Source organism: Thermobia domestica, chromosome 1, assembly GCF_964235325.1.
Source record: "Thermobia domestica chromosome 1, izTheDome1.hap1.1, whole genome shotgun sequence".
In the NCBI taxonomy this organism is placed as follows: Eukaryota; Metazoa; Arthropoda; class Insecta; order Zygentoma; family Lepismatidae; genus Thermobia; species Thermobia domestica.
The window spans coordinates 24257078-24283145 of record NC_137454.1 but is presented as its reverse complement, the minus strand read 5'-3'; the positions used below and the strand labels follow the sequence as shown (position 1 = coordinate 24283145).

Below are 26068 nucleotides of genomic sequence, written 5' to 3'. Positions count from 1 at the left end.
AAGAGTATGGCGAATGGGGACATGTTTGAAATGGAGGCTGGCCATCGACACGTTATCATAAAAGATAGTAATTTCATTCACTTATGTTGTTGGTCCAGATTCATGACATTTTCATTTGTCATTGGGCGCATAAAAAAAGAGTGTATAGGACAAACGACTCGCCCGATTTAAAAAACACCTTCGCTTTAGACTGAAAACATCATATTTGAAAACAACATAGATCCTCTTCAACACTTGTGCTGTGTGCATTCCTTTTCTTTCAAAGACAAGACACCTCCCAATATCTCTTGAGCAATTTGTGCCTCCTTTAAGCCCCCTTTTTAAGAGCCTTTAGGATTTGATTTGTGGCTTCACCAAGCAGAGAATTTACAGAATATCTTGTGTCATTGTACTTCCTATTCCTTTCATTACACTTGCTTTCAAGTTCTTCCATGTTCTTCTTAGTACTTTTAGCATTTCCCAACTCCCTTCTTCTGCTTTTCTTAACTTCACTTGCGTGACAACTTCTTTCCTGCGCTAGTCGCTATTCCTTCAGAAACCGCTGGTAATACCTATGCATTATGACCCAAGGTAATCATTTTCTTAGAAACTAGAATGAGATAACATATGTTGTTACACAGCAAAACTTCGAAGCATCTTTCACCATCAGAATATTGTCTAAGGTTCTATAAGACATGTGTGCCTTTTCCTCTGTGACAGTTTTTATTATTATTATTATTATTATAAAGATAATCTTCTTTCAATGTAAGCATTGCCATCAAACAGGCAGAGTTGAGCTTTCATCACTTTAAACATCAGTGAAAACTTTGGTGAACCATCTTCCCCTTTCTGTCTCATGAAAGAAGTCCTATAGTTGTCAATACGTCAAAGAGTGATTTCATTTCCAGCAAGTGTATCCTCAGAATCTGCAGAAATTTCCACTCATCACAAAGTTGATCATCTGGAATGGCCACAGATAGTGCTTTTGCCACAGTTCTGACGTATCTGTAGCTATTTTTGTGATTTTTCTTGCCTGAGGATTCACAAATGCAAGTGATTGTTTAAGGTGAACCGAATCAGTCATTGCATTTTGCACCAAATGTTTACCGCCTGAAATGAAATATGCGTCCACACTCTTCAAGAATTGTAGAGCTCACGGTTTGTTTGCTCTGAATTGACAACTTGTCGTAAAGATAGTAAATTATTTTGGCGTTGTATAGAACGTATTATTGCTGATTTTATGATAATATTAACCTGATACAAATACCATTAATTTTAGTATATTGGCTTAATAAGTGTACTTTTAAGGTAATATATATGATGTAGTAGATGAAGTCCATTGACTCTTACTATTAAATTTTTGTTACTGGAGCGCTATACCCTATAATAAGAATAACCAACATCTTCACAATTTAGCTTAATTAAACATCTTGAGGAAAAACATTCGGGTAACTTATCTGAAAAATTTAAAAAAAAAAAAAAACGAAATCTTTGAATTTTATGTCCCATGATCATGATGGCTAGGCTAAAGGAGACAGTGATGATGAGAAATGAATGAAATGGTGGAATGAAGAAAGTGGGAGGAAACGGGAGAACGCCAGGAAAGCCTACGCACATGGTGTTTGTCTACCACAAAGTTCCCTTGGCGCGAGTAGGGACTCAAACGAGGGACCCCATACACCAGAGGGGAACGCTCTACCACCGTGTCAACGAGGTTGATCCTTTCTGGTGATTTTCTCAACCTACTCCCAACTTTTTTTTTTTTTCAACTGAGTTATGAGCCTATTAATTAAACTTTCTTCCTAAATATCACAACGTAACGCAAAGATCATCGTTTAAAATAACGAAATAAGTATATGACGAACATGTTTCCTATGTTTATTCATTACTATTATTATTGTAATTGTAAAAAAAGCTAATGCGATAGAAAACTAACCCTTCCCTACTCCCAATCTTCATGTGGTAAAGTTGGAATAGGCTACGAGACGCTCCGTGTGAAACGAACTGAAAATTAAACATTGAAAGTTTTCAAAATTTCAGAACTACCTGATTTCCCTAGCTTACCTTCTTATGCCGTTTACGTTAGTCTGACTTTTTTTTTTTTTTTTTAATATAGCCTATAAATATATAGCCCGAGTTCAGTGATCACTCTTAACTATCACCACCTTCAGAACTGTCACAATAATGAAATTTTAAGTATTAGTCCACTCTGCTAACTTCTCCCGTGAACCCCTGAACAAACTACCTTCGAGTATACAGGTTTTCAGAAAGTATATGTCTTCCTTTAATGTTTTGTTGTTAATGATATGTTAAAGATATACTGTTGTTTAACAGAAATCATAAACAAATAAAGTGATAGTGGTTTGTGGCAGCATTACACAAAACCCTACGCATACACACAGATTATATATACTTCTGGTGTGTAACACGGATTAAGTCTTACAAACAAAGCATTGTCCAGAGTATGCAAAATGGAAGTGCTACTCGTAAAGTGGAAACGTACGTATGTTAAAAAAAAAAAAAAAAAAAAAAAAGCCGGGTAGCCCTATACTGTGAAATGTGCACATTTTGTAGTTAGTCAAATAAAACTGATCCAAAATTTTTATTTGTGGGAAACCAGAAAAGGAAGGAATAGTGTGTGTTGTAATTGTGATAGTAAAAAGCGCCTGCCAAAACACCCTCAGACTTGCACACTTTTAACTGGATCAGGGAAAAAAAAATCACCTTGTGGAAAGGTTCCAGTAAAAGAAAATGTTTTAAATATAGTTTAAGTCAAATTTTGGGTTCTATACTATTTTATGGGTGCATAAATTTGTAGATTTATACACGAAGTTCCCGAAAACATAGCTGTCCACTACGCCCACGTGTTACTTCAATTTTGATCCACCCACATTGTTTGTCTTTCCGAAAATATTGTTATGGCGCTTCCACTTTTGTCCTCTACTTCTTTTGACTGAATAACACAAGTTGTAACCACTTGCCTCGCATTACCTTATCAACTATCAGCAAATACAGTGTCCTCTTAACGTCACAAGGAACTCCTGATGCAGTGAAGTGATATGTGAAGGCAATGTATAGTCATCATAGATGTGTCGCGAAGCTGACACACGCAAGGCAGGTGTTTTTATACCGTAAAAAGTGTTTTCCCGTTATACATGTTTATCTATACACTCACCGTTGTTGACGTGCCAGCTCTACGAACGCACTCCAAGTGGCACTTGCTTCTGCTGCACCCTTAACCTGACTTGTTTAGATAGAATACTTCGCTTTTAGTGACCACACAGCAAAAGTTGGTTGGTTTTCAGCACTGTTGTTTTTATGGGATATGACTACAGGCTTTATTTATATCTAGCCCTTCTAGAATAAGTCTGAACCCATCAACGGAACTTCTTTAAGAAACACTTTCTAAGGCAGTAAGAGAACATTTCCTCTTAAGAGACATGAATATTTCATGAATGTAAGTATGCACCCAAACCCATAAAATCGGGTAACATGGGATTTTGTCCAGAAAAAGCTGCACTATAGCCAAAACTCTTATAGTCTCATTAACTAAATCTGCGCGGAATTAACACTAATAAAACGCGGTATAGTATACATAAGAACCACCTGATCTGCGTTCCTTCTGTGTTCTATTACCACTTCTACATGAAATACCATAAATTTCCTACGTAGTGCAATAGTAAGAAGTATCCATGTGCACAAGACATGCGTTAAATCCCCCCCCCCCACATACACACACACATAGTCATAGATAAAGGACAAGGGCACTACACATGCAGATATAAAGTACAGGTACGTTCTTTTTTATTTTCGTATCAGTCGATAAGTAAATAAAAGTCGATTTGTTGCCCCCTTTGTAAGTTCGTACATACTCAACGAATAATCCCTAAAAGTATGAGCGTCCTGCTCCTTCGGGAACTGATGCAGCTTCATGTATACTATATCCTAAAACGCGATTGCTGCGGATAGCACCAGTCGATCTTATTGAAAAGGCAGGCTGTATATTCTATCTATTTGTGAAATTATTTCCAGTTGCTCCAAGACTTGAATTTTGGCCTATATACACACGTGGATTATCTGTAACTAATGTAATAATGAAGGAATAGATATATAATGTAATTTAGTTCTCCGTAAGAACACTACATTCAGTTCTTATATGCATTTCTCTAACTTTTGGTGCTATTCGCTAACATTTGCTCCCAAAGCCCCTTTACGATTTCCAGTGTGTTAGTAAGAATCTGGCGCTAGCATAATAGTAAAAACGGAAAGCACTAATACAACAGAGATTTTGAAAGCGTTATGGGGTTTATTCTATCCACACATATATATAAATACAGTACCTGTAGTTATAAATCTGGAGAATTCTCATTTAAAAAAAAAAAAAAAAAAAAAAAGTACCATAAACAAACAGGCACAGCAATTTTCACATTGCATGTGATGACTTAAGACTGTACAGCACGAGCATAAATCGTTACAATAGTTGAGATACAACACTGAAACATTACCTTCTTGTATGAAATGTCAACGTTGATACATAATAATCATAACATTAGAACGAAATTGAAAAACTCTTGTCGAAATTAGAGGAAAACAAGTTTTGTAATGAGCCTTCCACTGTCATCGACTTATTGTTTCAGATATTTACAGTTAAATAAACACACTGAGTAAACATCTTTTGTACGAAATACTTAATTTCAAAACAGTATTATTTTTAAATACTCACCCAATTTTACATTTTCAACACTTAGCTTTAATTATTCGCTATATTTCCTGCCCGGCTTACTGCCGTCATGCCACACAACCTCTCGCAGCGCACGCCACATCACCTGTTTACATTCGTCGTTTGTTTCAAAAATGGCCGCAAGTAGTAGACGAGGAAGAAACCTAGTCATCGTAAGTAAACGCAAAAAAAAGAATCTGTCTCTTTTTCCAGTAGTTAACAGTGCCAATTTTTTATTTGAATTTGAATTTAGCTGTTTACCAAATAGTTTTAATCTGGTGATGTATCTTAAAACGTAAACAATCAACGGAAGATAAGCTTGTTAGTGTTTAGTCTGATACGTAGACTGCTGGGTATCAATGATTATCAATAACAGGTATAGTAGTTCTCCGCTTGTTTAACATTTTAGCGGTTAAGCAACGATATATCACACGGGGAAAGTGCTGACATAAGTGAACTTAACACCTTTTTGTATATGTAATGTCAAGTGCGATGTCATGATCCGAAAGCTATGTAACGAGAAGTCCATACACTTGTTACGAATGCAATGAAACAAGTGGTAATGAAATAATTGAACGTATGACAAACTAATGCACCGAGAAAGGAATACTGAACTATCTATTTTTTATACTTGCTTTTGATGTAAAATAAATTTAATAATATAGAATAACGGGTATTCTGAAATCATCGAATTAGAGAGCGTTTACAACTATTGAAAATGCAATTTGTGGCTAAGCAGAATTCATTGTGGCACATAGGGCAAGTGTGGTAAGCAAAACTGGTAATGGCATTACATAGAAAAATTGAAGCATCTATTGTGTTATGATTTAAAAGCCAGCATTTATTCCAAAGTTAGTCTTCCGCCTAATTTATGGCAAAAAGTGTAATTACTGCTTCCTTCCTGTACCAAAGTTTAATAATTAATTCTCATAGTATTGCCAAGCGAGCGTCAGCAAGTGAAGGCGGGTTAGAGCACCACAGGGCACGTTGGTTTTTGTCTTTATTACAGCTAAATGGAAAGGGGGACCTGTATTCTAGAACCTTGCCGTTATATTAGTTATGTTACCGTTACATTGAAAAGTATAATTTTCTCCACGTTTCTTTACAGTTATTTGCTTACCGCAGTTTTTACAAATTTGTTTTTATATTTATTAAGCCATGACTTTTACTTACTTTAATAGATTTTCTTCATTACCACCAGCCATGTTTACAAAACAAATGCTCATTATTCCTATAATCCTACCATAAAGTAACCTAGCGGCAAGTAGTTCCCTCCGCTTGTCAAATAGTTCCATGTTTGAAACCTTTCATATAAGAAAATAAACACAATTTTCGCTCTCCTTATACATTATTAAGCACACAAATAAGCAAATTATCCATTTGTTCCCGGTAAATTTTCAAAATTTTACTAGAAACGGACAACCAACTTTGAAATTTAACCCTAAAAGCCATCGTATTTATTAAGTCCGATGATATTTCCTACACTGTATCCATTTGCCATGTAATTAAATTATACCGGCGGTAGTAACTGGAAAATTTACTATAAATATGAGAACAAATACCCAAAAACACTTAAGTGGAAGCTAAGTTTTGTTTTTACGAAAACAAATAGGAACAAACAATAAAAGAATAAAAATCGTAAGACCTATTGAATACATAAAGCGTTATACCAGTTAGTTTAACGATTTAGTGTGCTGTACATCGGAATATTTAATATATTGGCTACCTTAACACTATGATAAAAAATACACAATCTGTATGAATTCGTGATTTTTTAAAATTATTATTTTAAGCGGACAACTATGCAAGAATGTACGGTAAATTAAACTACCTGACATACTACGCAGGAAAGGTTAAAGCCTTAACTGGATAATGTGTGGTAAGCTCATAGGGTCCTATCGACGCTGTTATTTTCCTTCTGTACCAAAGTTGGCTACATCTGAGTAGTATTATCAACGAGACTATTCAAAATATCACTAGAATCCAACCAGAAAAAATGGCGATTTTAAAATATTTACAGAATCCCGCTATTACGAAGAATGGTGAATAATAATTTGGGTTCACTCAAGCAGACGGTTCTACCAAGTAGAAAATTTATAGGCAAAATACGTTGTGAAACATTTTTTGTAAAGGAATGGGATTATGAATACAAGTAGTTACTGTCAGTACACAGCATATTGAAATTAATTCTGAATGATTGTGAAGGTATTGTATATGAAACTGTGCTCTTCCGCTATCCTCGTTTATGCGTACTCCCCGTCGCTGACGCGCCTTCTCCCTGCCGACGTACCCGCCCCCTGCAGCGCTCTTACTCTGATTAAGTTTTTTTGTACATAATTTGAAAAAATCAGGAGTGCTTAGTAATTACTGATGCTTAATCGGTGTTAATTCATCGTCAGAGTCGACATTTCCAGCTTGTGAAGTGGAACAAGTTGCACTTGGGGTTATTATGTTACAGAACAGGTCCATCTATACAGTGTTAAATTTTTACTTTTTACCAATGAGTTAAAAACTAGTAGAGGCGTGTTAGGTTCTTTTCTTTTGTAGTCCTTCTGTAACACTTAACCTATTCTTGTTATTGTAAATGTAATATGTAATATTGTAAATGTAAATGTTATTGTAATATATATATATATATATGTGTGTGTGTGTATATATTTCATTTGACCATTTGAATCACAAGTGGATTTAGAGAACAGTAAAACACGAACAAGATTTGCTAATACACCTTTTAAAAAAAAGCGCTGTTAAACAACAAATAAATGACAAGTTCATAGTGAACAAGAAAAGTCATGCGACGTTAACACTTACCAGTTCTCTCTAATTGGTCGAAAAAATGCACAGAAGCATGTGCTCTCAGAGTGCCATTTGCTTTTTGTCTTTGAAATACATTGCGATTAGTTTTTGAAATTTCCAGATTTAATGGGGAACTGCTGACGTTGGCAATACTGCATCTGTGTTCAAGTAACTTCTAAACGTGTCAGTTTAGAACATTAGTTGTCAAGCTTTCCAGTGATGAGGCTTCCTTTTCGTTGGGAATTTTGTGATCTTTTCATAATGAACGGTTGAAATTATAAATATTTTGTGATAAAAGTTGTAGATAATGTTCGAAATAAATTTAGAAAAAGTAAAATAAATCTATTATATTCTCTGTAATAATCTAAGCTCTAATAATGTCGCCATCGACTCCAACAGAAGTAAAACATTTAGAGTTGCTTCATATGATATCGTTGCTGTCGGTGCTAAACTTAAGTGGTCCAAAGTTAGGTTAGTTCCTATTTTATTCTAATAGTTGTATTGTTATGTAACGGCTGTTGTCGTTAAAACAATAGATAGTTATGTATGTGGTAGAGTAGTTGAAATACTCTTCGTTCAAAAGTGTCGTATTATCATTAAGAATAACTTAGCCAGTAAAAATCTTCTGCGATATGAGATTGAGGTCAGCCTTATATCGCCTGCTCCGCATTTTAGGCGTACGTACATACAAACACTGTTACTTTTATAACTATGAGAACAGTCGTAGTAGGAAATGATGAAACAAACAAAGTCTTTTATGCGCATGCCCACCGTCGCAGACGCGGCTGCTCGCTTAAATGTGCTTCTGCTTGGCGTGCCCTGACGCGAATTACATGTAATACTCGCTTGTAGTGACCACCTAATACAGGTTGATGTTTGTTTTTCACACAATTGCATCGACCATGTTTTCTCTGTTAAGAATATAAACTATATGTCTCAAAACACTTATAATCCAGTATTCCTTTTCGATGCACATGAAGGTGAATTAGAGCGTGCAATGTAAAGTCAATCCTGAAATTGATCTACAAGATGAAAGTATTTAACTTTAAAAAAAATGTCCGTAGCCAAACTCTCTCTAGAAAAACCGTTGCGTGAGTACCTTAGGATTCTTAAACATGCATTTTTGGATAGTGCACATATTCGTTCCTAAGTGAAGTCTTGACCCGACTACGGCAGGTTCCATAAATTTCAAGCTATGCATCTTTAAATTTCATTTGTTCATGTTTTCGGCAGCCTATAACTCCGAAAGGAAGTATTTGTGCACCCAGGTTGGTTTATATATTTTTTATCTTATCTTGATGTTAGGAATCATCTCCCAAAGTTGTCGGTGTTCTTTTGAAAGACCCTGTATATGTATAGAAAGTACAAGAAAATAGAGAATAATTGATTTTAAACTAAACCTGACTTCTTGTTACTGTACGAACTCAGAATGACTGAGGCTATATCGGAAAATTATTAATTAATGTGTACGATTGGTTCCTGCGTAATCAAAGCATGATTACATTAGCGATTATATACCTGATGTCTCTGATCCTATTTTTGGCTTATCTTTTCAGTCGAATTCCTTGATTTTCATTATCCATACGTTTTTAGCTCACAAGAAAAAAAACAAAATGGCCATTTTATCCTTACAAATAGTGTGTAGACTCTATTCCGGGCAGAATATTAACAAGACAAACTTTGCTGGTAACTCTAAACTACACCCTTGATATTTTTTATGTATATTAAGATTGAAATGAACCGTTGCATCCCCGGTAATGAATAAGTCAAGTAATTCCTTCCTTTCCGGTGTCGCAAGTCCAAAGTCCCAACAAGTAACAGCGTCACGTGTACACACCCTGTAGAAGTTTCGTTTGTGTGGCGTAATAGTTTACCAGTTAATATTGAAGTGGTGGTAGATTTAGTAAAGGGTTAAGTGAGGGTAGTGCGTATTCTTAGAATGCTAAGTCGATTCTCGGTATCTTGTATCGTTTTTGTTGTATGCAGTAATATGAAATCTGAAGTTATAAAGGATTTCTGGATTGAATATCGCTTCCATCAACGAACTGAATCTTTGGACCCTTTTACATGTTGGCCAAAATTGATGCTTAAAAAAAAATAAAAAAAACCTTGCCGGACTAACACACGAATAGACAGAGTAGGTATATAAAGAAATTTCGTAAGTCAGAGCATTGCTTAAAATCTATAGTTCTTTCATTTATTATAGTGTTTTGAGATTAGCACAAAATATAACCATTGTAAATAGACTGGTGATGGAATTTGGTTATTTCCGCTTTCCACGTAAGTGCAAAGTTCTATAATTCCCATTTCCTTGTTTCAAGCAATGCGACTGCAAATTGAAAAATAGGATAGGTTCGTCGTCGATGTTCACTTTATTTTCGTGTAAGTACATTTCCTTGCCACTTTTACCTTTCATCCACTTTCCCCTTTTAAAGTTCCTTCCTTTGAAAATTTACACAAAAATTGTAGTTCTCTGTTTCGTTATAATGTAAATTTATGTCAATGTAAACGTAACAGTTGTGTTACATGTGGAGTGAGTTTGGGGGAATTACTTTTCAACAGTATTTCGGAAATCTCACAATTTGCATATTCATGTGTTCTTAATCTCTGGATTTGCTTCAGGATGTTTTTATTGCTGTATAACCGTTGTAAGTTCCATTTGTAGGTCATGTCTCTAGAATCCACCGGAAGCAAATTATACTTGACACTTCCATTGAAGTCAAATATTTCCTGTTCGATTAAACTGTCCTCAAGAAATGCTTCAAATCTACACTAATTATTCACTAAACCGTAAGCATCCATTGTCTTACTTCAGGACCTGAATGAAAAGGAAGGAAATCCATTGGCCGGTTGTTTATCCGCTGTTGTTACGTAAACCCGCACAGACAAGACGTATTGTGGGCTGCATACATGCAAGACGTTCTTAGAAATCGCGAGATGCATGCATATATTTTGTCTCCCCCTCCGAGCCGAAAATGGCTTTGTATGTGATTAGATGTGCTAAAGGTCTGCTTGTCTACAAAATGTGGGGAGATAGGGCTCTCGGTCACTCATTTCTATGCTTAAAGCTGTCCACAGATACACACCTTATTTTATTATATTTAAAAAACCAGCTGAAATACCCGTTCTTCGCATGGAGAAGATAAGGTTTATGAAAGCGTTCCCTTCTGCGTTGATCCCTATCAATATCCAGGCCAACTAACATGTCGCCTTTTGTCTAAACTTGGTCTTAAATGTCATAAGGACTGACACCAATCAGCTTGGCGATCCTTAAAATTATGGACTCGACTGTACTATCACCTATCTCCTCCAGTGATGATGGGGGCTAAAGTTACATGTGAACGGCATCGAGGAATGTCGCTATTCATCTCAGCGACCCCGAAAACTGTGGCTATAGTATTAATATTTGTCTGTAGTTCCGTCGGGGGTATATAGTCAGCGTACACCACGAGATATGGGTTTTGTGGCTCGAATCCTCTGTTAAGCTGTAGTCAACATCTCATATAGCCTTGCTGGTGGAAGGAAAGCTAAACTCTAGTCTACCACCACTAATATCCGTCGTCTCGGTGGCTCCGGGTTCGATTCCTGGTGGGGACACTCAGTTGAAAAAGTGTAAAAGCTTTTGTAGGATAGCCATCCTGAGTGAGGTTTTTCCTGATTCATCCTGAGTGGTCATTCACACCAGACAAAATGCCGGGATGGTACGTAACATACAATCCCAGGCTGCTTCCTTCCTTCCCTTTCCTCGGACAGTGTGATCGCCGAGAGACGCCATCCCTCATATTTGACGGGCTACGATGACCATAGATGCTGAAAGCCCAGAAATCTAATTCCTAATCCGTCTACCCGGGTTTCTATCCTGTCTTTTTATGCATACCTTTTCACTCCCCCGTCCCTCGAGAAAACCGAAAAAAAGAGGCTTGGTTCGTGATTAGATCTGGTAAACGTTTATTCGTGTATAACATTTGGTATCTCTATAGGTCTTTCTTTTGTATGCGAAAATCGATGACAGACACATTTATTTGGAGTATTGTAAAAAGCGGTTCCTGTCACATTGTCATGCCATATTAACTACGAGAAATTGAACTTCTAAAGATATACCCCATTGACTTGACACCTAGTCTTCCATTCCAAGCGCTGCTATCGGCTGAAAGAATTCCACTCCGTTTGACGTAGACGACTGCAAGGCTTTCTCGCTTAGCAACAGCTGAACCCTTATTGGCTCAACGCGACGGTGTGAGCTTTAGTTCATATTTTTGCCACGGCTCAAGACATTTTGGCTGCACTATAGTATGTAGTATTTCGAAAAGCGACAAAGATAATTGCTAGTACTAATGATAGTACAGTTTTTTCTTTTTTTTTTTAACTGAAAGTCAGATATTACTTACAAGTAACAGACAAAGCACTTAATTATAATAATAGAGAGACAAAACTATTTTGCGAGAAAATTGTTAACGTGTTACAGTTTCGCCAAATATCTACTTGGCTTCATCGGACAGCATCAGTAGTTGGCGAAACTGTTACACGTTAATAATTTTTGCAATAAACGTATTGTTTTGCTCAGGAGTAGTTTGAATCAGATTTAAGTCTACTGAAAGCAAAGCTTGTAGAATAGAAAATATTACAGAATTTAAAATACACTTTGAAAGTGAAAAATCTCGAGACTTCGAACGCGGGAATTGATTTTTGTAAGGGAGGATCATAAAGCTGGTTTCGCCGCCATTGTCGATGTGACTTCAGTCTTGTAGAACTCTGGAGCCACCATTTTTCTGCGAATTGTTATGGAAAGTCTCGCGCTCTAATTCTACTGACTCGGGGTAATCACGTTGAGCTGTACGATCAAACTGAAAGTGCATTGTTTGCCCAGTAAAAAGTTTATCCTTAGTCTTCAATTAAAAATAATGTTACACAACTCACCTAACTAAAGATGGCTAAATGTTTAAGCTTATTATGTTTGTTTAACTATTTATTAGAATTGTTTTAAAAACATTTATTTATTTTGGTGGGAGGATATAAAAGTTAACGACAATTGCTAAATAAAGATGTTTTATATAGAGGTACAAAGGATAGTTTGGATACCGTTGATGTGGCTAATTTAGACCCGCTTAGACGTTCTTGTAATACACTAACTATGCAGAAACTCAGGAGATAGTAGGTCACTGATTCGTGGACCGACATCTCGCATGTTCCACGCCCCTGCTGGACTCTGTGACGGCTGCAGTTGTGTGTGGGGCATTGTGGGAAATGGCTGTGTGAATTGACAGCATTGGAACGGGACGTCGTGGTAGATGCCAAACGCGTGAGACATTCAATTTCAGAAATGGTGCAGGAATTCAGCTTCCCATGTGCAACCGTATCCAAGGTTTACCGAGAATGAGTGGATGAAAGGTCAAAGGCCAACAGACAACATACCGGGCATCCCGTCACCCTCGATGACCGAGACCGGCGACACCTGGGACGAATGGTCAACAGAGACAGGAGAGTAACAATATAACAAATCACAGCCCAATTAAACACTGGACGCGCTAGTAACGTCTCCCAATGGATAGTCCTTCGGAATATGAGTGCGCTCGCACTACGTGAGTGTCACTGCTAACCCCGCGCCATGGGGCATCCTGAGTGCATCCGCAATCCGCGGATGGACTGCAGCGGTGACGTAACATCATATGGTCCGTCGAGTCACAGTATCAACGATACCATGGCGATGACAAGTATCGTGTGTGGCGCAGACTGCATGAAGCGATGGATACCACAAGCCAAGAGTTCGTGATCCAGGGCGTTGGGGTATAAGTCATATGTGGGGCGCGTTTTCGTAGCATGGAATGATCTCTTTGGTTGCTCTGGAAGACACATTGGTTAGTCCGCGGTAACGTCAGCTGCTCGAAGACAATCTCCACTCGTTTGCGGACTTTCAACACACTGACGACATTGAGGTATTTCAACAGGACTATGAGCCGCAATATCATTCCAATGTCATCCGTGAATGATTCGACGAGCATGCAGGGGAGATAACACGACTGAAGTGATCATCCTGGAGCCCTGATATATGATCTCTCGAGCATATCTGGGATGGCAGTGAACTCAGGCTCAGTGCATTGGATCCTCGACTCACGAATATGCCGCAGTTGACTGACGCCATGTTGACTGTGTGGTGTCAACTGTCCTCAGAAACGTACCAGAAACTTGCAGACTCAGTTCCATGCCACATCGCTGTGCCCCGCAGGGCCAGAACGGGCTCGAGTTGATATTAGGTGGGTATTCTAGGGTTTCGCTAACCCAGTGTACACAAAAACAAAAATTAATCAGAAAATAAGAATTGGATTAGTTCAGGGAGATAGATACTACTTCTAGCGAAAACTTTTCTTGTAGTTGGGCCAATATCATCATTGGTATTCTGCCATTATTGACAGATCAAATGCCGCAGCAGAGAAACATGTCTTCGGCTAACCTCTTCGTCTTCACGTACGAATTTTGGGCTGTAATACTATTTATCAGTTTTCCGCCTCTTTCTTTTCCGTCTACCGTACCTTGTAGCACGTCCCTCATGATACAGTTCGTTCACAACCAATGTTCAAGGAAGTTACTCTTCGTCTCTTCAAATCTTTCATTACACCTCAGTTGTTTTCCGTTCGATTCAGCTAACTGTTCCCCGAGAATATTAAGAATAACAATCTCTAAACGTATAAATTTTCCTGTTTGCTATTGAATTAAAAGATTGTACTCTAACACAACTAGATGTGATTTCTAAACAAAATCTTCAAGAAAAAGAATTATGGATAAAAATAAATAAATAATAAAAACTAGCAAATTGTGAATGAAGAAGATTCTACCACAACTTAGAACGTTAAAATAGACTGTTTAAAACCCTTTTAAATTGTAGCGTTTATTTTTACGGTAGAATCTTCATTATTCGATTTAAAAAGTACCAATAAAGCTTTTTACTGAGGTTTGTTTTTTCAAGCCTGGAGGCATTGTAAACACGTTACATATGCTTTCACGTTTTTCTGCGTCGAGACATAGGATGTGATGACGTCATAACTAAAAAAATATTTTTGTTATGCCTATTTTTATTAATTTTTGGCAGGCTTACTTTTGCACCTAGAAGATTGAAATGTGTACACACATTCAGTGCACCCGCTTGGTTTGTTTCAGATCTCTGCGTTAAAACAGGACGGTCCAGAGGGGCAAAAAGGTTAAAAAAGGGAATATTTTTAACAAAAGTCTTTTTTTTTAAAGATTTTTCCGCTACAGATACATGATGTGTGAATGGTACCGTTTGAAAATCATTTCTATTTGGAGAGAATGATGTACCAATCATGATCCTAGGATAAATAGAGATGTCTCAAAATTTTTATATACATCCGGGTCATCTGGGACATTGTGGGGATGCTCTTAGCTCATTGGTAAATATTTTTTACTATACAAGATGAAGCTTGAAGATTTGTACACATATTTATTACATCCCTTAGTATTTTTCAGCTGATTTTAAGAGTTGTTCATTAGCACAGGGGGGTCTACAGGGAATCAAAATTTGAAAAAAAAAAAAAAAAAAAATCAGAAAAATCCCTATTTATCTCAAAATTTCCCATGATAGGGAAATATGAATGGAGCCGTTTGAAAGGCTGTTCTATTCTGAAGAGAATGACGTGATCCTAAGAAAAGTAGGGATGATGCTGTAGCTGCTTGACTGCAAGTCTATAATTTACTTAAAATGGCCATAATTTAAAAGGGCTAACTCATCCGCCACTTCGTATGAGTTGCTATGGCAACAACTACACTTATTCTACTAATTCGGACAATCATGTTGAGGCTATATGATAACTCAAAGTGCATTGTTTTTCATAGTGTAAAGCTTGTCTCATCAACTTTAATTAAGTTTAAAAAATAATATTATACAACTTGTTAAAATTTCGTAGTGTTTCGAACAAGATTCATAAAAAGAGAGGTTATTTATAATATAACCGATTTTGTACTTTACACCAACATTGCATGCTATATAGTGTGGCTTATGTCCTTGGACTGTACATTAGTACATTAGGAATAAATACCGTATAGTCTTCAGAAAAAATATATATCGTGAGAAATCGCGAACTATATATATATCCATGAGAAATCTTCAACGCAAGACGGATTAAATCACACGTTAATTATGACAAGTATTAATATTTATATTGCTTGCCTATATACATATACATGCAATATACATCTAACGCTGCTATTTATGGCAGTAATTCAATTTGATTTGAATCTTACATTTATTTGCATAATATGTAAAAGTATAATTATTATGGCAAAGTAGCTAAAATGGCCGTTCTTCGTATGGGAAAAATTGGTTATGGAAAATATTTTGAACTCGCTCCCCCTGTGGATTCGCACTTCGTTGAAGTTGTAGGGGCCGCGGTGGCTCAGTGGTAGAGCGTTCACCTCTGGTGCATGGGGTCCCGGGTTCGATCCCAGACCCCGCCAAGTGAACTTTGTGGTGGACAAACACCGTGTGCGTGGTTTTCTCGGGGTTCTCCCGTTTCCTCCCACTATCTTCATTCCACCATTTCATTCATTACTCATCATCACCGTCTCCTTTAGTCTAACCGGCATAACCGTGGGACGTAAAACTCAAAGATTTCATTTCATTTCATTTTTTCGTTGAAGTTGTAATCATAATAACCATATGTTAATCTTTTCGGTGGATAATTTTGTATACCTCTATTTCATTTTGATGCGCCATTTAGTCAAAGTGACATGATAAAAAATCCAGGTTGAATAAGTGCAAACTTAAGCTCCAAAAACCATTCAAAACAGGAGGCCGCGGTGGCTCAGTGGTAGAGCGTTCACCTCTGGTGCTTGGGGTCTCGGGTTCGATCCCAGCCCCCGCCAAGTGAACTTTGTGGTGGACAAACACCGTGTGCGTGGGTTTTCTCGGGGTTCTCCCGTTTCCTCCCACTTTCTTCATTCCACCATTTCATTCATTAGTCATCATCACCGTCTCCTTTAGCCTAACCGGCATAACCATGGGACGTAAAACTCAAAAATTTCATTTCATTTCATTTTTTCCATTCAAAACAATTCAGCCATTTTCCTGTGATGCAATCATAAACAACAGACAACATCGGTTTCAGTGTTGTGAAAGTAATAAACAGAAATTCCCTCCTCTTAAAATCAGAATTTTCGAAAACTCCAGAAACAGCAATCAAACATTAAAGAAATTAGTTACTATAATAACCGAACTACAGGTAAGGGTAGTGACACGCTTGACTAAATTTGGTATTAAGTGTTATCGATATGTCCCCAATCAGCGTAGTGACCTCGAAAACTATAGAGTCAACTCTAATTTCGGTCATTTTGAACATTGTATTTTTCTCCACTTCTTTCCGCGCCCCAGCTCACACCATCGTGAGTGTTACATTTCGGCAACCCTCCCTACTCCCCAGGTTTGTCTCCGCCGGACTTTTTCTTGTTCCCCAAATTAAAGAAAAAAAAAACATTAAAGGCCAGAGGTTTTTGGACATCCAACGTAATGTTACGAAACAGTTGAAGGCCATCCCTAAATACGTATATTTCTTTCCAGAAAGTTCGGTGAATGTGTGTATAGTTCGAACGGATTGTTGTCTTACCTGAAATAGCAGTTACTGGCCTTCGAAGTAATCCCCGTTCTTGTTAATGCACTTCTGGTAACGAGTATACAAGTCCTGGAAACTCCTGGCATACTCGTCTTTAGGGATGCTTTCAGCTGAGTCGTAGCATTACGTTGTATGTCCGAAAACCTCTTACCCTTCAGGGATGATTTCAATTTCGTGAACAAGAGAAAGTCCCGGGGAGATAAGTCTGAGAAATAGGGTGGGTGATTGAGTGACACAGCTCCTCTGTTGGCCAGAAACTGCTGCACCAGAAAGGTAGTGTGTGACCGGACATTGTCATGGAGCAAGGTCCAGTAGCCTTGCTTGGCATATTCGGGTGTATCCGCTAGATCCGTTGCAGCAGGTATTTCAGTATTTCCACGTATGTAGCGACATTTAACGTGGATTTTTTAATGGATGAGAGACGCTCAGAGTCGAAGAACGCGACGAGCATTGTCTTGATGCGGGATCTCTCAGTTTGCGCTTTCTTGCTTTTCGGCGACCCTGGACTCCGCCACTCCATACTTTGACGCTTGCCTTCGGGGTCGTACCTCAGGTACCAGGTCTCGTAGTCCGTGACGATGATTTTCGGGAAATTTGGGTCTCGATCCACCTTGTCGATGACGTCTCCACATTCGTCAAACCAAACTTGCTTTTGTTCCGGCGTGAAAGTGTGGGACATGAGTCGGGAGCAAAGCTTGCGTCTACCGAAATCCTGGGTTGTGACCAATAACCACTTCCTCCACTATCATTCGCACAGTCACACGACGATCCTGAGCCAAAAGTTCCTTAACTTTCTGTACGTTGTCTGGGGTGCGTGGAGTTGCAGGGCGGCCAGTTCGGAGACCGTCTTCCACAGTGTTCCACCCTGCTCGAAAACTTTTAAATCACGCATAAGCACACGTCAAGGTAACAATATGTTCTTCGTAAACTGTTGCCAATATTGCATGAGTCTCTTTCGCTGATTTTTCAAGTTTGAAACAGAACAACATATTCATTCGCTGATATATTTTGGTTTCCACTTTTTGTTTTGACCACGCATAATCGCAGCGCCTCCGCTCGAGAATTTGTTCATTTATGTCGTGACCTGTCCGCATATTTGCAGATCCCAAACGTTTCAGGTATCCTCTGATCTTATTGGCCGATACAGATAGGACATGCAGAGTCATATCATACGTATAACAGAAAACAAAACGCCAGATGCTATTACCTCTCGTAGCCGAGCGGGCTACTAACGAATGTCACTTTTGACGTGGGTTCAAACCTGGCCCAAGGAAAGTTTTTCTTATTCTGTTAAATTTTCATAACACTTTTTTCATTAAAGTAACATCGAAAATAATACTCAAAAAAGTGATTTACCGAGTAGTAGTAATAGTAGTAACAACGGGTTAGAAGTCCCGCCGGGGTGGTTAAGTTCTTTCTCGATATCAAATGGCCAAATTAAAGACCTGTCCAAATTTTTCTGTGCATTTTACATGACCAACTTAAAACAGCTAGCTAGGGTAGCGCGCGAAAACAAAATACAAGATAACGCGCGAATACTGAAACGTTTGGGATCGGCAAAAATTCGACCTGTCCGGCGCGGATGTGATGATGGCGCGCTCTTACTACTGTGAGCAGTGTGAATGACGTCATCTACCGAACTTTCTGGATAGAAGTTGTACATTCCTCCATGAATGTAAACACTTGCTCTATCAGAATAAATAAATATATACAGGGTGGTAGGTAACTCCACCGACAAACTTTGGGAGGCGATTCCTTATACGAAATGAAAGAAGAAAGTTCTAATAAACATGGGCCAAAAAATGCCTCCTTTCAGAGTTAAGATCCATTGAAAATTCGAAAAATAATTTTTCAAACCTCTCTAACTTAGCAACTATAGGACCTATCCCAAGCGGTTTAAGGAATTACACAGGAACTAGTGTGTTCTCTATCTAAATATCCGTTTTACCATCTTCCGTTATCGGTGAAAGGAACTGTAAAAAGGAAGTTGAAGTATAGGAATACTCCTTTAAGTACTAGTGGTACGTTCGTTTCGCTAGTACCGGTGAATTCTGAAACATCGATATTTAGATAGAGCGTATACCAGTTCCTGTGTAATTCCTTAAACCGCTTGGGATAGGTCCTATAGTTTCTAAGTTAGGGAGTTTTGGAAAATGATTTTTCGAATTTTCAATGGATCATAACTCTGAAAGGAGGCATTTTTCGGCCCACGTTTATTAGAACTTTTTTCTTTCATTTCGTACAAGGAATCGCCTCCCAAAGTTTGTCGGTGGAGTTACCTAGCACCCTGTATATATATATAAAGGGCACTCTCTAACCATAACTCACCATTCCGTATTATTTATTTAACTCAAACAGCAACTGTCAACTTCTACTGATTCCTAACTTGTACCAAGTTTGAGTGAGATGTATTTTCCCCTTTTAAAACCAGTTTAAATTTCTCCTGCAGAATTCAACAATTCTGAGCAGTTTCACTACTAATAACCACTGTACACGATGGAATAAGTTCTAGAACTTGTCTTTTGATTGATGCTATAAGATTTTATATTTTCGAATGCTATACACGCTAATATTTTTCTTAGCAAATGACCACAACATTATACCTACTTGGCACAAGGGATGTTGAGTGGGACTACCACATATGGTTAGGGGTATCTAGTTTTATGTCCCACGTTTTCCCTTGTGGTTAAAGAAGATTGGTGATTAATAGAAGTAGATTGTTATGAAATAATTTGGTGAAATAAACATGTGGAAAGAAATGGAAAAACTCCGAGAAAACCCATAAAAGACGGTGTTTTCCACCACAAATTCACATGCCGTGGCATCAAACTAGGAACCCTTCGCACCAGAGGTGAGCACTCTACCACTGCTCCTAAAGCAATTGATGATAGGAATTAATGCTTCAGTAGTGCGAAGTTTAACTCGTTATTTAGTACCTAAGAAGTGGATCAATATCTCTCTCGTCAGCTAGTCGATTTGACACATGCAGAGTCGTTTTTAGCTTGACTAAACACGTGATGATACGTAACTTTCGTTGAGTTGAGTTGATTTTGAGTTTAACGTCCCTTTCAGCAGCGAGGCTGTATGAGACGGGACCTACTAACCAACGTGGAATCCGAACCACATGAGCTCCCGCCAGGAGTCGAACAACGTTGATCTCGATTTTTTCAGGGTTGTCCAAGTACAGTAGGATAAATCAACATGAGAGTGAAAAGGACTCAATTTGATTTCTCCTAAGGTGTTTGGACAACCTTGCGAGAAAGTCGTGGTTGGCCTTCTTCGATATAAATCTTGGTTAAAAGATTTTATTTCACATATGTTGAACGTGTTTTACGTACAGGAATATAAACAATCCTTTTTATGTAAGTCCTAGTAGTTGAAGTCCATAGCATTCATAAAACGTATCTCATAAAATTGTACAAAATCTGAACACTTTTACAAGACTAAAGCTTTTTAACAGGTTTTATCAAGTATTAAAAACCTAAAATAAGTGCTGTATATACTGTTTCTCTCTCCACTATTACTTTAAAAGAGTAACATATATAAAATCCAATTACATTCATTGCCTGGGGAAAGTTTACAAAGAACATGACCCACTATAAACAATACTAACCCACCCTCCACTCCTTGTCTTCATTTGTCGATACAACTCCCCTAGTACTATGAAATTCTCTTCTTCCATGGTGGAGTGGAAAAACATGGTGTAATTAATGCTGCTTTACAAGAATATAAGCCAAAAAAGTCAGTAGAAAACACGTTATAAAATTTATTTCTTAAGGTTCGTTTTGGCGTCCCCCTCCTGGGTTGCCCGACCTTTGGTCCGCCCCTGAGTTTATTAATATTCACTACTAACGTTGTAGACTATGATACCACTGTTTCGAAGTGCACCTGCTATCCTTGGATGCTTGTCATGGTTCCAATAATAGGGCACGGTTTGAAATTCTTGAGATGGGTAAATGTAATGGAAGATGTTTGGTGCATGTAGCAAGAAACACATACTTTTATACGGAAGTCAGTGGAATTCGCAAACTTGAATTTAATTTGGTAAATATAATTGCAAGAATTTCATTGGTTTTGAATCAGTTTGAAAATTCTGTTCAGAGTTATTTTTAGAGTGTGCAAAAATTAATATAGGGGGCACAGTGCCCCCACTAGCCCTTCCCTGGCTATGTGCCTGATTATTATTATTTTAAATTATCATCTCTTAGATATTCCAGTGTAAACTAGCGTCCAGAATTATGTTTGTAAATAAATAAACAAATATCGTAACGTTGCTTTTTAGCACCAAGTCTGAGAGATGTGACCTTAGAAGTTAACACTGGATTCGCGCTATATGTTGTTCTATCGGAAACGGGAGCCAGGTGTTTTGAATGAAAGATGGGAAGTGCTTACCGTTTATCCACAATGAGCTTCCCAGGGTTTCAACTGAAATGCTGACAACACGGAAAGTATACGAAGTGGGAGGAGTACTGTAATGAGAAATAAGATCAATCTTTACATCTCTGTTCATGAATGCAACACGATCGATGAGAAATAAATATTTTCTTTACCTTGGTTAGTAGTATTCAAGGTGCAGCAACCGGTAGGGTCAAGTGACTAAACTTCGTTCTCACATGCGTAGGCCTTACTGAAAACTCTCTCCTTACATTAACTTATACCTCAATAGTCTGAAGAAATTTACCGTATGCTTAATTAAGTTCGTACAACTTCCACTTACAGCCTGCAACACTAATTAATACTAAAATCATTAATAGTTAACAATAATACCACAGGTAGTGCAAGAATGTCAAAGGTAAAACCGGTCGAAAATCGATTACTTTTTAAAATGCTTTTAATCAGACACGTATGCAGGAATATTTCGGGTTGGATACAAACCTTTTTTTTTGGGAGGGGGGTCCAAATTCAACATAAGGATACATTAAATTTGTAAAATCTCCCCTAAAATTAAGCTAAACTAGTCAAGACTTGGCGGTCCTGACCTGAGGATCCACCCCAGTATATCCCTGGCTTTAATTAAATTATTGAAAATTACCCAAAATACATATTTTTTGTTAATCTGAATGCTTAATGCCTTACTTTTTGTGTCACATATTTATCTTCTGTGATGCTGGACTGGTTTTTCACCAAAATAATAATAATAAATCAAATTTGAGGAGTTAAAAAAAGTCTGTCCCTGATATTTGTAAAACATAATTGTGCTTGACATTAGAGGCTTACTCGTGTAATTCAGGTTTGAAATTAGTAAGAGGGGGGAAAAGGGAAGGGTTGCTGGCTTCTATAATAAACAGCATCAGTAGTTACAATTGAGTTCATATTTGAACTTGTGGATTTCTAGCTTTGTATTCGTTGAAGAATTTATCTTTAGAGAATTAGGGTCGTCATTACTGGGTGGAAAGAAGTGGGAAAACTCCGAGAAAATCCACGAGCACATTGTTTTCCACCATAAACTCATGTGAGCCGAGATCGAACCAAAGATATTTCTAATCAGAAACTAGAGTTCAGATAGTATCCTTCGGAAAAAAACAAATGTTCATGGTATTTATTCATGTACTTTGGTCCTGCGTTTCGCTGGCTCTGCTCTGCATGCTACCGGAAATTAGACATCCTATAAGAACCCGAGGTCATGTTGCACCAACGATTGGTGCACTGCTTATTGATTACAGGGATTTCCCCGACACATTCCGCTGCAAGCTGAAGATACGGAAGTATACTAGTAGAGAGCTCACCTCCCATAAGAAGGATCTCTGATTGGATTCCTGGTTATGAGAGTTCGGGTGAAAATAATCTCCATGTTTTTTTGATTCTTCCATTTGCTCATTCCAAATGTGTTATTGTTGTGTATTTACATTCTTCGCGAGGCCATATAGGACGAATCTTTGTTTAAAGAGGGATGTGTAACGTTGTTGGGGACAAAAATTGGTTTATCGATTTTCAGTCTTTAAACCGGTTTATGAAAACTCAAAATCCGGTTTTCAAAACCGGTTCGGTTTTCTATCAACAACTAGTTTCAGTCGAAAACTGAACCGGCTTTGAAAAAAACCGAAATGTTTATTTAGAAAAACCGTCTTGCCCAAATGTTTTGTTTTGAGAAACCGTTTTTTTTTCATACCTAATATGTAATGGATTCTATGATCTCTGCAGAGGATCAAACCCGGAACCTTGTGCACAAAATGTCATGCGCTATAGACATTAGATTAGGGAGGAAGGTTAAGTGGTAGAGCTCTTATTCTAATGTGAGGGAGGGTCCCGGGTTCAAACCCTGCTCCCGCCAAGTGAACTTTGTGGTGGACAAACACCGTGTGCGTGGGTTTTCTCGGGGTTCTCCCGTTTCCTCCCACTTTCTTCATTCCATCATTTCACTCATTTCTCATAATCACCGTCTCCTTTAGCCTAACCGGCATAAACGTGGGACGTAAAACTCAAAGATTTCATTTCATTTTTCTAATGTGAGGGACCCCTGGTTCGGTCGTCGGCAACACAAGTTTGTGATAGACAACATCGTATTCGTACATCGTGTCGTGGTTCTCGTTTCCTCACATATTCTTAAATTTTTCATGATCATTTACTATCATTAATCATCCATCTCCCGTAGAATAAAGTGCATAAGCATGAAACGTTAAAAAAAAAAAAAAAAAAAAAATAGTTTCATTTTAGTAGGGAAGAAGGCATCTCCAACATTCCCATCACATTTGACTGTATTCTTTCTTGTCTTTAACCTACAGGGCATTAAACTAAAACTTCCATCGCTATTATGGACTTTATCACACATCATCACTTGCGTAAGCTTCGTTTTCGTGAAGCTAAAGAGGTATTAAATACGGGAACATTGAACTTAATAGGTCACGTTACGTCTCTCTTTCTCCCTCTCCCTTTCAGCACATTCATGTTTGTCCACTGCAAAGCTCACACGCCACGAATCGAACGTGCACCAGCACTTTCAAGTATTAGCAACTGTAGCTATGCCTGGTGGGTCTTATATTCGCGGATAAATTTAATTCAGATATGCGGATAACCTGTACTCTATATATCTATGCCAATGCCCGCTCGAGTTCTAGGATCGAAGAGTAACACTGACACAGATAAGTTCCAGAGCATCTGACCTATTTAGTTCTGTCGGTATTGTAAAACAAAATATGGTGTCAAATTTCCTTGTACGATCACGGACAAAAACAGCATTTCAGGCCATGTATGGAAATCAGTTTATTCCTATAAACTTTTATTTTATTATCCCAAAGCGTTAACTGTTTGGTTTGTCGCACGATTAGGCTGATTTTGAAATACTTAGGCATATCGATCAGCATAAATTATCAATGAAGTAACATGACTAGCCTCTCTGGATCGTTAAATATCCCTCGAAACTCTTCTCCAGTCATGTATCGGATGACAGACTTTACTGATATTTATCTGCCTGTATTGATTACAGTTTCTGTGTATTCACTTATTTCCTGGTTTCAAACTCTGTGTCTGGTTGTTTGGAGATACGCAAAAGGAGGGAGAAAAGAATTGTCATTCTTGGCCACTGGTGTCAAGGTACTAGTGCACGGTTTTCCCATCAAATTCGATTTGAGGCAACTTCGAAGTTATGAAAGATAGGAGCGGACACGATGGCTCATTGGTAGAGTGTTTATCTCTGTTATATGGGGTCCTTGGTTCGATCCCCGACAGGGCCGGCCCTGGGCAATGTATGCACCTGCAATGGCATTATTTTTCGCCCACTTTCTCCAGAAAGAACAAATCTTAAAAGCCACTATTTTAAGCATGCTACCCCATAATGAACAGCGAAAGGGAGGGAAAGAGCACTCGCACTCAGAAGGGCCTAAAGACTGGAAATACAATCTCTTTGTGTGTATTTTTTCTTCAAATAATAATATAGTATGTTAGTGAAAGATAAAGCAAACACCTGCAGAAGAAAGATGGTAATCCTTTTTACAGAATTCAGTATCGAGCTTCAGTCTCAATATATCAGTCTGCAATTCCAGTGCAACTAGCTCTTTTATCTTCATTTCTTGATTTTCCTTCTACACATGTTAATGAATAATAAGGAACTTGTTTGTGACAAAGACAAGACAGTTTTCATATTGATTTGATTGATTTTCACTTTTGCGTCCGTTTCAGCAGCGAAGCTATGTGAGACGTGGACTTACAGCTTCACATGGAATCCGAACAACTTGAGCTTTCCTGCCGGGAATTTAGTAAATTTAACTACCATCATCATGAAATCTGTTTCCAACAAGAAATATTTAATTTAAATAATATAGCTACGACAGATTTTGCCGTTCCGTGCAAATACATGTGTTGCCCATATGGTAGAGCCGGCTCTGATCCCCGGTCCAGAATGGTGGACAACAGCTTGTCCGTGGGTTTTCTCAGAGTACACCATTTCCTCGCACTTTCTTATTCCACCATTTCATCCATTATCATTTACTTGCCTAAATCGTCTGTCTGCCTTAGTGTAACAGGCATAACCTGGGACGTTAAACTGAAATATTTCATTTCATTTTTATAAAAGACAGGACTTATTAACGTGGGCTCTGAACCATGACCAGAGAACTTGGTTCCGGTACAGTTGGCAGGTGTACAGATCCTCTTTTCAAGATAAAACGTTACACAACCCGTTCTGGAGAGTAATACTCCCGGAAGTATTTTCGCGCTCTACCTTAGCCAGCTGTTTTAAGTTAGTCACAAAATTTATATCATGGGGGTCAAGGTGAAACAAAACGAGCTCTGCGGGGCTTCTAACCTGTTCCTACTTCTTCTTCTCCTACAACTACTACTTCTGCTTCTTCTTCTCTGCACAAAAGTAAGTAAATCACTTTTTGTGAGTTTAATTTCGTCTTATTTTAATGGAAAAAGTGTTATTAAAATGTTAAATAATAATAATAATAAATAAACTTTCCGTGGGCCGGGTTTGAACCCACGCCAAAAGCAATTTCCGTTACTAGCCCGTTGCGCTCGC

General features: G+C 38.0%; 2 protein-coding genes across 3 annotated transcripts in view; one reads left to right on the top strand and one right to left on the bottom strand.

Annotated features, from left to right (window-relative positions):
- LOC145683803 (lipid scramblase CLPTM1L) overlaps positions 1-4858 on the bottom strand; it is a 56009-nt gene extending 51151 nt beyond the window's left edge. Inside the window, exon 1 of one of the 2 annotated variants that reach the window (XM_081755395.1) lies at positions 4703-4858. The gene's annotated coding sequence lies outside the window, so the exon portion shown is untranslated. Of the gene's footprint in view, positions 1-4484; positions 4617-4702 lie in introns of those variants that run through there. The other variant, XM_081755403.1, reaches the window with a different exon arrangement.
- Positions 4763-26068, top strand: part of LOC145683797 (uncharacterized) — a 148986-nt gene continuing 127680 nt past the window's right edge. The window contains exon 1 of the mRNA XM_081755382.1: positions 4763-4872. The gene's annotated coding sequence lies outside the window, so the exon portion shown is untranslated. The remainder of the gene's footprint in view (positions 4873-26068) is intronic.